Genomic DNA, 15,041 nt, shown 5'->3' with positions numbered 1-15,041 from the left:
AGTTGGTTCGACAGAGTTTCGGTAAGTCAGATAAAGGTTGCATGTTAACACAAAACTTCTCGGCAAAATTGAATGGGCGCAATAACTTCCTCAATCCTCTTAACTCGAGTATTAATTATTAATTGGTAATACGAGGATTTTGCATTTTCATTTTGTCAAACTAAATCAATATTATAGATAACTGTGGAGGAGCGGTCAGGAAAAAGTGTTTTAGAAAAACACCATTTTCATTTTTTCCCAACTATTCGACCTTTATTTTCGGATCAACTTCAAGACCTGGGTGAATTAGAAAATATATGTTGATTGGAAAAAATACAGTACAGATGTAAATAGAAAAGAGTGTGAAATAATTGGTTCAAAATGTATATTTACATCTGTACTGCGTTTTTTTCAATCAACATGTGTTTCCTATTTCACACAGGCCCTGAAGATGAATCGAATAAAAACTGAAAAATAAAAAGAATGAAAAAGGTGTTTTTCCAAAACATTCTATACCTGACCGCTTCTCTCGACTTCAAACAATCATAAATATATTTGGACATTTTCAGTTCTAATGTAATTTTAATTTACTAAATTCAATTCAATTCAATTCAAGATAGGGAGTTGGTGTCTGAGTAGGTCGAAGTCATGATAGCTCAAGTGGTAGAGCAGCGGCGTATTTAGCCGAAGATTGTGGGTTCAAATCCCGCTCGTGACACTGACTCAACCAATACCTTACATAAAGATTAATTAATTGAAAGATGTTATTTGGTCAATCGGACAACGAAATCTAATGGAATTAATTTTGATGTTGTAAGTATAATAAGAATTTAACAGTGTAGCCATTACTTTTGTCATCAGTTTTCTCTATTGCTGGAGTTCTGTTGATCTGATTTCTCAGTACTTTTTCTGATCGTCTTGGCCCGTATGTTTTGGTCAATTTAAATTGACAAGCCAAATGTAATAATTTTTCAAAAAGCCGTTTTTTATTTGCTGAAAAAATTCTTCAGGTATTCCTCCGTGAAACTTTGTTTTCATACCAATATTCCGAGCACTAAAAATAGTTTTTTAAATTACAAAATTTAGCTTTCATTTCTTCAGAAAATGTGGGTATAAGAGTACCTGTTTAAAGTGTTAGATGAATTTACTACTTTTTTACTCAGGAAACTGGACCTCGGTATGGTCCTGATGATAATAACAAATTCAAATGTTATGCCTAGCATTCTATCTATTTTAAGGTCTTCATCAGAGTAAAACTATCTTAAAACAACTATCTATAGATTGACAAAAATAAGGATTCAATACTAGACGGTTTCAAATAAATTAGAAGACCGACTCAGTCCCAATATTCCTAAGACTGTAACGGTACTTATAGTCGTTACGGTCCTTGGCAATATTAGGTCTCAGTTGGCCTTCAAAGAAATTTGAAACCATCTATTAAAGACTACCAACTGTTTCTTCTGTATCAATTGGTCGTTTTCCTATTTTATTTTATTTATTTTCGTAGGGATATTGAAAAAATCGTAAGAAATTTATAATTAAAATATATATATATATATATATATATATATTTATTGTAGTTTTATTGAAACTTATATATATATATCAAAAAATGCATTAATTCCAACTATTAAGAAAATATAAATAAAAGTTTCAATAAAACTACAAACACACGTAAACAAGTTATAATATACAAATTTAATTCATATTGACTATAAATTTAAAAAAATCCGCCGTTCTAAATCCTACAACATATTTTTGGCTTTAATGCTTGATTTAAGTATAGTTTTAGAAAAAATAATAATGAGTTTCAGTAGTTTCTGTTTACTTCTTTTTCAAAAGTTTTCACTTGCTTATATAAATCTGCAGAAGTAAAAATAGAAAAAGATGCTCAAAGTTGAAACGAAAATTCTACAAAAATTGAGCTCGGAAAAGTTTCTAGAGAGGTTATATCTTGGAATTGACAGTTATTTTATTTTCTAAACCATCGAAAACAGCCCACAACTCTATTGAGTCGTCATATTGACGTATTTCCGCGCGAATTACAACTTTTTCAGTTTTTTGCCGCTCCTGAAAAATCACGTTTTGCCTCATAAAGGTCGTTTCATGGTACGATATGAACCGCTTTCATAATTGATGCTTAGAATATTTAGATATATGTTTTAGAAAAGTTATAGCTAAGGAAAATAATGTAAAGTTTATAAAAACAAAAAATATCAAAATAAAAAAAATATTTCCAAAATTCAAATCTTATCAAATTAAAAATTATTATCTTGTTATATTATATCTTGCTATCCATCACTCTTCGATATATATTCACAAGCAAACAAAATTTTAGCCAAATTGATCAAAAGGGTTTTTGAGAATTCGTACCTATGAGGAGGTGTTTTCCTATTGCTTTGTGATACGGTACGTTTCATTTTTATTTTAATTTTTAAATAAAATTCTCTGCTGTTATACAATTTTTTTTTTAAATTTAATTTATTTATTTGTTACCTATACAGAATTGTATACTATACAAATATGTACACATGCATGAAATATCACACAGCACAACACTAGCACTAATGCCCCAGTGTCAGTCACCCCAAAAGTAGTTGGCTTGGTTTAGAAAAAACCTCAACCGGTGTATATCAAGAAATATTAATTTATAAGCACCAAATATTTAAGAGAGGCCGAAATTTATTTAATATCGAGGAAAACAGTAAATCTAGGGTTATGGGTGAAAAAGGAACAGGTCTTAAACCTTGGGGTGCCACTAACAAAATTAATGTTATGACTGTATAAGTATTATAAAGGCGGTAAAGGGCGACTGGGGGTTGAGCAATTCCGAGCGGAACTGAGCAAGAACACTCATAAAGAGACCCGTAAAACATTTAGTTCCCGGAGGAGGCCTGAAAACTTCATGTCGGAAGGAAGCGGGAAGCATTTGCCGATGATGGTCTGGGGGTGCGGGAGATCGACTAGACCGGAGGGTCGTCGGCATCTGGCCGGGTAATTGGCAAACTTGGCTCGGGGGTGTGTGTACCTTGGTCCGGAGTGTTTGTCCCACTGAGTACATCCAACCCCGTAGGCCCCTCTCGTCTTTCCTTCGTGTCAACACTTTTACAAATTTGAGGATGTGTGTATGACCAGAAGATCACTTGTAATCAGTCATTAACTGTAAAGATAAATTAATCTGCATTCTCAATATTTTGCGAGCGCTTGTAAAATTATTGATGTTATTTTTGCTCCAACGATACTGTAATATTTAATAATAGTCGTGGCTTTGACGTCAACTCTTTTAAATACGGGGCACTTGACAGGTTAATATTTCAAATATTCCTCTGCGATTTGCACCTTCATTTAGGAAACCATACGTGGTGATACATTAGAGGACACATTTCGATGGCACAGCAGAGAAAATCGCTATGTTTATATTTCAGTTTTAAACATTTCCTGCGGGTGGTTAATAAGCAATGGACAGATTATCTTGAGACTTTTCCAGAAAAAGCATTTATTACGTTAGACACGTTCGGTCTAATATAGACCATCTTATAGACCATTTTATATATAGAAGTTTGACGGTATTTTACGTTCTTATATATTCAGAAGTGGATGTTTGGACGACTATCGACTTGTTTGTTATTGACACTTCGTCATGCATTCACAGAGTTGCATGTAATGTTTTATTCAAATTGATCAAACATTTTTGGGGAAAAATGTACCGATGTGGAGAAACATTTTCATTAGGGTCAGGAAACTTCAAGTAGATTACCTCATTATTTTGATTAAAAAACTTAGATTATTATGGTTGAGGCTGAAAGTTTACTAAATTATTGTCATTTATACCTGACATTTATCAAAATCATCCAATATTGATGCGGGAAAATGTTAGGTTTTTTGTAAGTTTGATAAGTATGCTGATACATAATTAAACTGTTGTATATTCGAAGCAGTTGAAGTGCCATTAGATGACCCTTGGATGCTTTACGTGGCCGATATTTAAAATTAAAACGAAATCCTCACACGACTAAGGATAGTTGACTCACGGAAACGTACTTTTGGGTCAAAGCATGTATGTGCCCGGCATGTAGGGAAGCGTTGATGTGTCCAATTGAATGGTGCAAATCCTTGGCTTCATATAGAGAGCGCGTAGGAATGCTGCCCGATATGAGTATTGTACTTGGGGACGGCAGCGAGTTTTTTAATTTTCTGAGAATACATGGTTGTTTTATTGTATGTAATATTGATACTTTTGTGTCTCTTAGTGTGCTGAGCGTGAATGTATTTATTGGCGTGAATGTTGAGTACTCACTCCTTCGATATTCAATTAGGTTAGGTATATATTGCTGTAGACGGTGATGGACGAAATCACGTACTTCTTTACCGAAACTGAGTGAATGATATGTAAATAAGAAAGAATACATTTAAGAAAGTGTGGGTTTGGATTAGGAACAGCATTGGTGGTTTAAATGACCCTGCTTTTGGACCCCAATCTCTGGAAGGATAAGACCCTGGTCTGCCAATATCCGGGGTGAGTGACTGTCACCCGGTAATTTATTACAAAATACACAAAAGGTGTAATTACCGGTGGACTGGGAGAAATGATAGGCTCAAATCTGTTCAAGCGGTATGTACATGCGTGCCATGTACCAAACCTACGATGAAACTAAAAACTAAAGTCTTTTCTACAGTTAACTTCATTACTAGCCGATTTCTTAATCAAATTAACCCGCAATAACTGTTAATTCGTTACCAGATATGTCAGTTTGTCCAAAACCATCACATTTTGTATAGGACGGAATGGAATTTAGAACATTTAGAAGCCTAGAAACTCTAATTGGTATAATAAGATCAATCATAGACTCCTTCATTTATGACCGGGTTCAAACAAAACAAAGGGAAAATGAACGAAGTCTAAAGGTGCCAGACACAGTAAAATTTAAACACACTCTTCAAAACTAGCACATTCATTGTTATAGAATAAAAGTAAATATGTCAAAGTATCTCAGGGGAGTGATACATTATATACCGATAAATAGCATTTGAGAAAATACTTACACAACATGGGTATAGTAATTAATGACACCATTTGTACGGTATGCAATGAGCAAGAAGAAACTGTCGACCATATCATCTTTCAATGCGAAGCAACGGCATAATAGAGGCATAACTTGCCAAGAAGCCAAGAAGGCCCGAGAAAAACAATTACAGCAATAACAATCAATGACCTACTGATTCATAAAAGATGGATCGAGTAAATTGAATTGAACTAAAGAAAAAGGAAAAATATAATAAGTCAAAAGGCTGCAGTGCTTCAACCAAACCCCCGCTTCCTAGTATCAACATCATCATCACCATCAAGTAGATTATATACAGAAAATCGAAATGTACCCGAAGTCGTGGGATACTCTTCGTTTCCACGGACATCATTCCGCCGGAAAGCACATACAAAAGAGTACAAAATGGAAAAAATTATTAAATTACATTCAGCTACAAAAATTTACCAAGTGAAAAGCCAGATCAGAGAGGAGAGTTTTTAGAGGGGCCTGCCAACTTATTACCCTCAGTAATGGCGCAATAATATTCGGTTCAAAAGTAATTTCCTTTTATAATTGCGTTAAGCGTTGAAAAAAGTAAAATATGTTTTAGAGTAAGTAAAAGAAAAATAAATAAATCAGAAGGAAATGAGAAAGGCAATGAGAAGGGTCCGGTTTAAAAAATACGGTAGTGACGTGGCACACGAATATGATCAATACTAAAACGAAATGCCACATTGGAGAAAAGGTCAGTCCATCTCAAATAATAAACCTAATACTCGGAAATATCTTTTAGAACCGAAAGTATCAAATTCTTCTGGATAGGGTTTGAATGCGACGAATCCCTGGGTGAAGTGGCTTCTTATAGCCTTCAATTTAATTAAGATATAGTAAAATTAAATCAGCTGCACGGTCTCAGAAAAAATCAGAATCAATCAAACAATCTGAGAAAAAAACAGCTAAAGAAATAAAATTTTGATTTAAATCATAAAAACTTATAAAGGGTTTTACCATTTGATCTGCACTTATGGTATAAATACAAATTACAGAAATTTCACTTTTCTACGTGTTTTTTTTGTATTCGACAAACGTATTTGGAAATATTTGGATCTATATTTTTTATAAATGCTAATTTTCTTGGAGTAGTCTTGGAACTCGGCTGCAGGCACAGATCGCTGTTCCAGTACTTCAGGGATATAAAGATTTTTAAATGTATACAGTGTTTGTTTGTGTTTATGTAAAGAAATCTCATTAACTGAAAATATGAAAAGGAAATAGGCATAGAGAATCATTATTTTTTTTACTATTTATATACAAAAAGCGATTTGGAAAAGTTGTTAACCCGTTTGAAATTTGGGAAAGCTTTCATTTCTTCAGAACAACAAGGGAGAGAGTGTGAAAGAAGAAAAAAGTGAGAACACGTTAAGAAATCTAGAAGTAAATTTTGTTTTTACAACCAACAAAGAAGAAATTCAATGATATATTTACAATAACCAACTGGAAAAACAAGTCAAAGATTTTATCAGTGTTTTATTTACCGCTAATCCTTTAAAACGGACCAATGTTATAAGGTCGGAGGTAATGGAGGATTGTCAAAGAAATAATAAAAAAACAATAATGGTGACCACGTTTTTGCCTCTCAGGGTAGACAAACAAAAGATAGATAGATAAAAGTAGAAAAAAGAAAAAATCTTAGATATTCAAGTGGCTAAACATAAATACGAAGGGCTAGCAAGAAGAAAACAGTTAAGTGTAGAAAGGGAAATAAGGTGGGAAATAACGTGTGGTGTTTAGTGACCATTAGTTAATGATTATTTGGGAGATCGTGAGATGCGGTCTGGTGTGACGTAGGTTTTAGAAAAACATTTTATTTATCGTGTCAACATTTCGATCCTTATTGAGATCATCTTCAGGGCTTGGGATTTATATACATTGTTTAAATTTTAAATTAATTCATTAGGATGTGAAAAAAAAAGAATTTATAGAATGCTAGAAATTTTAGATTCAATCAAAGTGTTTATTTTCTGTGTAGATGTGTCATTATTGTGGGTCGTGTTGAGAGTGCCAGTGAGATATTGAGGTTTTATGTAAATATACCTTGGATTTTGAAGGGGTGGGGAAAGAAGTCGGGATGGAAAGACATTTTTGACTTGAAGACTTCTTTGAAGTGAAAGGAGCCGCCAATGGGAAAAATGGGTAATGGTTCGGCCTGATTCTCCTATCAGGATTATATAGGCAGGGATAATTAGGGAAAAGAAAGCCAAATTTTTAAAGAATTAGACAATGTAGAAACGTTTAATGTGTGGAATGTGATGATTGTTTTACATGTTATATTATATGTTTTGCTTGAAGTGATAATGATATATGTATGTTATCGTTATTGAATTTGATTAATGATATTAGCGTAGCTGCGACTGAGTTTACATGTATCTGTTCTGTAATTGATGCTATGTTTATCCCTTTTGATGTAAACCATTTCTAAAAAGTTACGTTTATGTTTGTTTTGTTCTGTGTGCATATTTTTGGATTGTTGAAGCCGAAATTGTGTTGGTGTTCAAGATGGTGCTACAGCCAGTGCTGTAGGATTTTGTTTGGTTTTTGCAATCATAGATATGTTGCTTTACTCTCTTATCTAGATATTGGGATGTAATACCGATCTAAGTTGCCGGATAATTTAAACAATTGATTTTTTAAATTACATCTGATTTATTTTTTACTGGTCTGGGAATTTTGGAAAAAAGTGGGAGAATTGCTTTAATGTTTTTAAAAGCTATTTTAAAGTTATCAGAAGATAGAAATGTGTTTAATTTATGTGATAGGTCGTGAAAGAATGGCATGGAAATGTATGTTGATTTGTCTGTATTTGATAGATTTGATTTTGTATTATTAGTGATAATGGATGGTGTTAGGGTTGAGTTGTAGTTGTTGATTATTCTGTTGATTATGTGTTTAGAGTAGAGATTGTTTTGGAGGATATGTTTGTACATCTTTATGTTCTTGTGGTGAAATGATTTGGCTTAGGGTAATAATTCTGTGAAGTAGCCCTTTGGCCGTGTTTATTATTGTATGAAGAGGATGGTGAGATGTAAAGTTTAGGTAGCGATCTGTGTTTCTTGGTTTTTGATTCCAATCTGTGATTTATGTGTCATCTGGTTGTTTTATTACGAATGTATCTAAAAATGGTATTGGTTTGTGTTTTCGATTTCATGTGTAATTTGTAGGCTTAGGTGAAAGCTTTTAAATGTATGTAATGAAGTTTGAATTTGATTTGTGCGAACTGCTGTCAATATATCATCTACATATTTAGTGAGGAAGGGTAAGGAGGAAGGAAGTTGGGGTTTAACTGTGTTTAATAGATGTGTCATAACTATGTCTGCAAGTATTGGAGCTAGGTTGCTACCCATGGCTATGTCATTTAAATGCCGATTTAATGAAATTAAATGGGGTGTCGTTGTTTATGAAAAAAAAAATTTGTGAGTATGTCGTGTTCGAATGCAGGGCCGCTGGATTCGAACCCGCGAACTTTACCTTACAGTGATGACCTCCGTGTCAACGCCTGAACCGTTGCGGCCACCGACGCCCCCGCCAAATAGTTGATTGTAAAATTGATTTTTATATTTAAAATATGTGATATGTATAGTTAAACATTAAACATTTCTTTCTAACTTGGAACCTAGCTCCAAATTATTCCGAAATCGTGAGATGAGGTTACTATCGTGGCACGACAAAGAAAATGTTTTTCTGAAACCTACATCACACCAGACCGCATATCACGATTTCGGAATAATTATCGATTAACGTCACTAACCACCACATACTAGCTCCAAATTATGTATTCATTTGATAAACTGTTTCTTTGAGATGAAGAGAAAGAAGATGAAGGTAAGATAAATCTTTACAGATGTGTGTGGGAAAGCAAGTGGAAGAAGAAAGATAACGTCCAAATATTAAGCATGGTAAACAATTTAGACATTTTAAAAGGAATAAATAGATTTATCTACTCTTTTCAAGTATAAATAAATGAGAGGAATTGATGATGATTGATGAGTAAATATTTGGGATTAAATTAAACAATAATGAACTTGAAAACACTTTATGAATTGGAAAAAATATATTTTTTTTAATTTATATTAATTGCTTTTTCTGTTTTCTAAAGAGGGCCATGTAAAAGAGGGGTGGGCGGACCTTTGATTTTATGTCAAAGGGTAAATGAGGAGTTTTCAATTACTGCTTGAAAGGTGTCGGGGAAGCGAAATGGGAGGTAACGGGACAGAAAGGGAAAAAAGTGGTGGAGGCAGCGGTTCGCTGTTATTGCTACGGATCCATCTTGTTTAAAGCTCCTGTCCGGCCTCCTTTAACGGAAAGGCTGCCGAGTTCATAAACTTTCTCACCCTTCTTTGGGGGTGAGGGCGTTTTTCGAAATTCGCCTTGGAAAAAGTAGAAGGGCGCCTATGCCCCAGGGATCTGACGTTCCCACGATCTTCCAGATTCCCAGGTAGATCAATAAACTGATGCACATTCCAGGAACAATACAACTTATGGTGGAATTGGTTGTTAGACAATACATTGTTCTAATCCTCCTGTATACATAATAAGTAAGTCATAAATTGAAAGTGTAATAAATGAAAAAACAAATTAATTTGTTATCTGCCAAACTTTCCATATATTTTAAGGTCATCTTCATGGTAAAACAATCTTAAAGATGTCTTCATATTGAGGTTTTTAAAAAAATTAACTACGGCAATTTTTAGAAATATTGAAGATTGTTTTGCGATGATGATGACCAGGGGACCAAAAAAAGTGTTGCAGGTAGTATTTAAATGGTTGGAGGGGGGGTGGAAGTAGTCAAATACAAGGGACATTTTTAACTACTGCACCATTTTTGATGAAATTTGGTAAACATGTTTCTCTGGATTCGTATATATTTTTCTACATTACTGAAAGCTTCAGGTTGTCTAACGTCTAATAATTGAGCCTTTGTATTTAAAAAATGGACATTGCAAAGGAAAATGAAAAATGTAAACAAAGACTGATACATAAATGTTGTTTTAATTTTGTTTGAGCTTTTCAATTAACATTTCAATATCGCATTTTTCCTCCTCTGGCCTTAATTACTCGAAGACGCCTCGGCATACTTTCTACAAGTCTGGAAATGTCTCTTTGCTGGATGTTAGCCCATTCTTCACGAAGAGTCCTTTCGAAATCATGGAGTGTATCAGGAACTGATGGACGTGTTTTTATTGGTCTTTTAAGGTTATTCTATAAATGTTCGTTGAGGTTCATGTCAAGAGCAAATCTACACTCATCTGTCAAAGTACAGCAGATCTACGGCTAAAGACCAATGGCTGTGTATCAAACTTCCTGTAGCTGATGGATCGCTGAACACAGTAAGGCGCCGGTTTCACAAAATGTTCAAAGTCAAAAATGGTCATCCTGTGGTTGTTACCTTAGGGCGTCCAGAAACGGGCTTTCGGTGGTAGGACCCAGTTTCTCGAAAACGTCTAACGGTGTCTTGCAGTGTTTCGTAGGGAACTCGATCATACCTGATGGAACGACCGTCATCAATAAGTGCCACAGCACGCGAAATTTCCTCAGCACTAAGTGGCATTTAAAGATAAAAAATTGAAATTAATAAAACAATGTTGAAAACTAAACAGTTAATTGCTTCAAAATTCTAATGAGACTGAATAAACATTTTAAATTCCGTAAAAAGTAAACAATGAAAAATCCTTTATACTTGTTTTGGATTAAGGGCGTTTACGTCTAATTGATATTCCCAATTTAAAACATAGCATAAACATATATTTATTGATAAAAGGAATGAGACAAATTAATGTCAGAATTTTCTTTTATTGAGAAAACGAAACCGTCGAGTGGAATTTTTTGCATGTCGTTGTATGAAAACGTTCGTACATCGTGCATACTGTACATTTTAGTTTTGGCATCGCTGTGTACAAAATAACCGCTGCTGAACAGGCTAAAAAATATAAATTTGTGTTTTTGGCGGTAAAAAATTATTAGGGGGCACTCGGGTTTGAACCGAGGACCTCTCGATCTGCAGTCGAATGCTCTACCACTGAGCTATACCCCCAGTTGGTATTCGAGCGAAATTAATGCTTTCACCAATTTCACACGAGTTTTCAAGTTTTCCAAATTGAATTTGAAATTTAATTTATTCAAATTTCCACAAAATTGCTTTTCGTTTATCAGTAGAACAAAAACAAAAAAGAAATAGTGTTTCAACATGCCTATTTCCTGTTCATAATGTCAGTTAATGAGTTGCCTTTTGTTGCTTGTATTATTCAAAACCTTTTTATTTTTTTATTTTTGTACCTGAGTTGTCTACTACAGGACAGACAGAGCACAAATACACGTAAGCACTATATACATTTAAAAATCCTTTTAACACTGAAGTACTGGAACAGTGATCTGTGCCCGCACCGAGCTCCAAGACTAAGCAAAGGTCCGATGACATTCCAAAAAATTGTCTATTTACGTCAAGCCTTCAAAAATTGAAAATGTTATCAACCGTTATGTTATCATTGCATAATGGGTACCTACGAGGTCGCTTTCCTGTCAGAATGTGGCCCGTGCGTTATTCTTGTATGGCGTATGCATAGCCTTATCAGCATGTCCTTTTCTTTTTCTGACCTGTTCTCCGTGGACTTAGGACCGACGTCTTTCTTAACCTTCAACAGTTTGGCAGGCTTGTTTCTACTTTTAGGAACCCATAATGTTTTTCCATTCTCCTTGTAATTTGAGATTAATAGTTTTAAATCCGCTGGTTGTAAAGGTTGGGAAGTGTCGTGACTTCTTCGGCCGCCCTCTCTGCTTCTTCGTTCCCGGCTATCTCTATGTGGTCGGGAACCCAGTGTAGTGGAACCTACGGTTACCAGGTACCTGTAAGGTGTCACTACCGATTCTGGAATGGTCTCGCCCTCCTCTCTGCATCGAATCAGAGCCAGTGCGTATATAAGCAGGGGCACAGCCCCACTAGCTTTAGACTCGTCAGCCCTACGAAGTCTCACTTATACCCCCAGAATCGCCAGCTCGACGAGGTCTCATTTATACCCCCAGTGTCGTCAGCCCTACGAGGTCTCACTTACACCCCCAGACTCCTCAGCCCGACGAGGTCTCAATTATACCCCCAGACTCGTCAGCCCGACGAGGTCTCAATTATACCCCCAGACTCGTCAACCCGACGACGTCTCACGCATACCCTCAGCCCGACAAGTCTCACCTATCAGTAATCGACAACGACAGGAGACTCGTCAACCCGACGACTTCTGGGTTATCACTAATGAAGCACCTAAGACGATGGGAAGGCTCTCAGCGTTAGCCTCCAACTCTCCTTCTCAACATATTCGACCCAACTACAGACAAACCGCTGCACTTGGCCAACTGCTGCACCAGAGTACCTTCAACCGATGTACTCACGGCCCCGGACCTCAGCCAACTGCTCTCTCTACCAACAGGCACAAAGACTCCACGGCAACTTCCAAACAACACCGGCCCTTGTCAGGGCCACTGAAAAACTGACAGTCACTAAACCAGCAAGACCTTCTTCCCAACTGCATTGATCTGTTCTAACTTTAATTTTATCTTATTTCTTATGGGGTCCTCGGTGGTCCTTCTCCTCAGGTTCTGGAAATCACTGGGCCAATCGGAACATAGTAGACAACAGTTTTCACTTGGGATCATCCTCAGTGCGAGGAATATGGCGTATATTACCGTCGTGAACAAGCTCGCGGCGGACAGGGCATTAATTTTTTAATTGCTATCTCCATGTACATGGGACTCCCCATGGCTTCTGCCGTTTTGGCATCTCTATTTATCTTTTAGGGCTTCAAACATGACATCGTATAGTCATGTAGAATAGAAATTGGAAAAGCCTAATAAGTTATTTTAGATATACATTTGGCTCAATGTATATTTATTTCATACAGATAATAAAATAAATGTAACAACAAATTCTTTCTGCAATCTAGTTATTTTTTTATTGGATGAAAACAGTATTTCATACACATATTTTTTGTTTCATTTTCAACGTTACGTAACAAACGTAATACTGAATCTAAGTAAACTTACTCAAGTTTGATATACATATTGTAAATGTGGTAGTGTCGAATCCCTAGATATATTATAAAGTGATGCCTTTGATGCCATAGCACGTTTGCTCAAAACAGAAAGTGCAGTTAGGCCTCTTGGATCTTCAAGAGTCACGTCGAGGGATGATACTTCCAAGTACTAACGGTCGATACAGCTAAGTGCTTCTCAGACACAACTAACTTTAAATCAAAACCAAACAATCTATAAGATCTTATTGCATAATTGATATGATTATCAATTAAGAAAGCCACAATCTATACGACAAACCCACAATGCGGCTAAAAATTAATCAAGGACGATTCCAATTACGCAATCATTAAAAATACTGTTTTTTATTTCAAGCTTTATAAAAAGATAGTTCCTACTCAAAGTTTTCAACGATCCGGATTTCAAGCTCGTAGCTCATGAACGAATTTACAACCACGTCTCTCGACATGGATTGCAAATAAGAATCTCCGATTTTAAAGTGTGAAAAGAGGGAATTATAACACAACTAAATATTATATTAATAAATACTGTAAGAAAATAATATAAATTAGTGATTAAATTGTGTTTTTTATTTTTGTTAATTAACACAAGTAAAAATAATACATTAACCATATATTAGTAAATTAATGATAAAACTAAATAATAAACAAATTAATTAATTAGATTAATGTGTACGACTAATATTATTTAGGTACATATTTAAAATAGGAGGTAAATAAATATCTATTATATTATTAATGCACTTATCTCCATGTCCGATTTTACATTTTTTAATTTCAAATTTCTCAAACCAATTCAGTTCACTCCCTTTATTGAAACTGTGTAATACTGTTGTACTTAAATTTAATTTTAAAATGTGTTTTGTTTCAGTTAAATGGTTCTTAAATTCGGCAAATTTGTTTGATTTGGGCAAGTGTTGATTAAGTCTCGTTTTAATTTCTCTACCGCTTTGTCCTATGAATTTAATGTCGCAATCATTACAATTAAGTTGGTAAAGCTCGCTTTTTGCCAAGATGTCTACCTTGCCTTTAGGTTTTGAGATTATGTTTTTAAGTGAACCCGTATTTCTATAAACTATTCTAAAACTTTCTTGTTTAAAAATTTTAATAACTTTTTCTGATAATTCACCGGTGCATGGAAAACAACGGAAACATTCATTTATGGTGGGGTGGCTGAGTCCTAATGTTGATGCTTTTAAAGTTAATTTTTTTATTCTTTTAAATAGCACTCGACCATTTATCATTTCGACGAATTTCAAATATAAACATCTCTGTCTGGAATTAAAAACAAAGAGTAGAGAGGAGAGAGAGAGAGAGAGAGAGAGAGAGAGAGAGAGAGAGAGAGTGAGTGAGTGAGTGAGCGCGCAAAAAGGAGTCTTGTCCGGACATGACTTGTTCCATTTCTTGCCCACTATCTTCAGACCTTTGTTCCCCCCAAATTGAAGAAATTCACCTGTTTTGAGATAATTGTGGAGGCCAGAACAAGAAGCGCGCACTGATTTGGGTGATCATGGCGATGGTGGAGGTCCACGATTTTAATAAAATAAATGTATATTTCCAAATGCGAGGACACTCTTTTCTCCCTGCCGACCGAGATTTCGGCCTTTTAATAAAAAAACTCAATAAAATCGAACGGATGTACACTCCTGACGAGTATATTAACACTATCGTTACTGCTTCCAATATGGTATAATTGTATTATGTATAATTGTCCTCATCCACGTCCCTCTCTCAATCCAGGTTCCTTCACTCTTACCTGTGACCCCTCCCAACCCTTGGTTACAAGGGGGTGTCAGGGAACAAAATAACGGTGCAGCCCTGAGGGCGTGACAACCTCTAAAGCACAAGGTGTACTCGTGTCGGCATCGGGTCGGCATTGGCGGCGGGTGCCTTATCAGAGGCACACGGGAGTTAGGGTACCAGATCCTGTGTGCATAGACGAGGG

The 15,041-nt window shown here is 35.4% G+C and overlaps 1 non-coding gene across 1 annotated transcript; it reads right to left on the bottom strand.

Annotated features, from left to right (window-relative positions):
- Positions 1-11,019: 11,019 nt before the first annotated feature.
- Positions 11,020-11,091, bottom strand: Trnac-gca. Its single transcript has one exon. It is a non-coding gene; the product is annotated as a tRNA-Cys (tRNA).
- Between the last annotated feature and the right edge of the window lie 3,950 nt (positions 11,092-15,041).

Source organism: Cimex lectularius, unplaced genomic scaffold (genome assembly GCF_000648675.2).
Source record: "Cimex lectularius strain Harlan isolate CLEC.00 unplaced genomic scaffold, Clec_2.1 scaffold1, whole genome shotgun sequence".
In the NCBI taxonomy this organism is placed as follows: Eukaryota; Metazoa; Arthropoda; class Insecta; order Hemiptera; family Cimicidae; genus Cimex; species Cimex lectularius.
The sequence above is the reverse complement of the archived record's forward strand: the minus strand, read 5'-3'. Positions and strand labels throughout refer to the sequence as shown.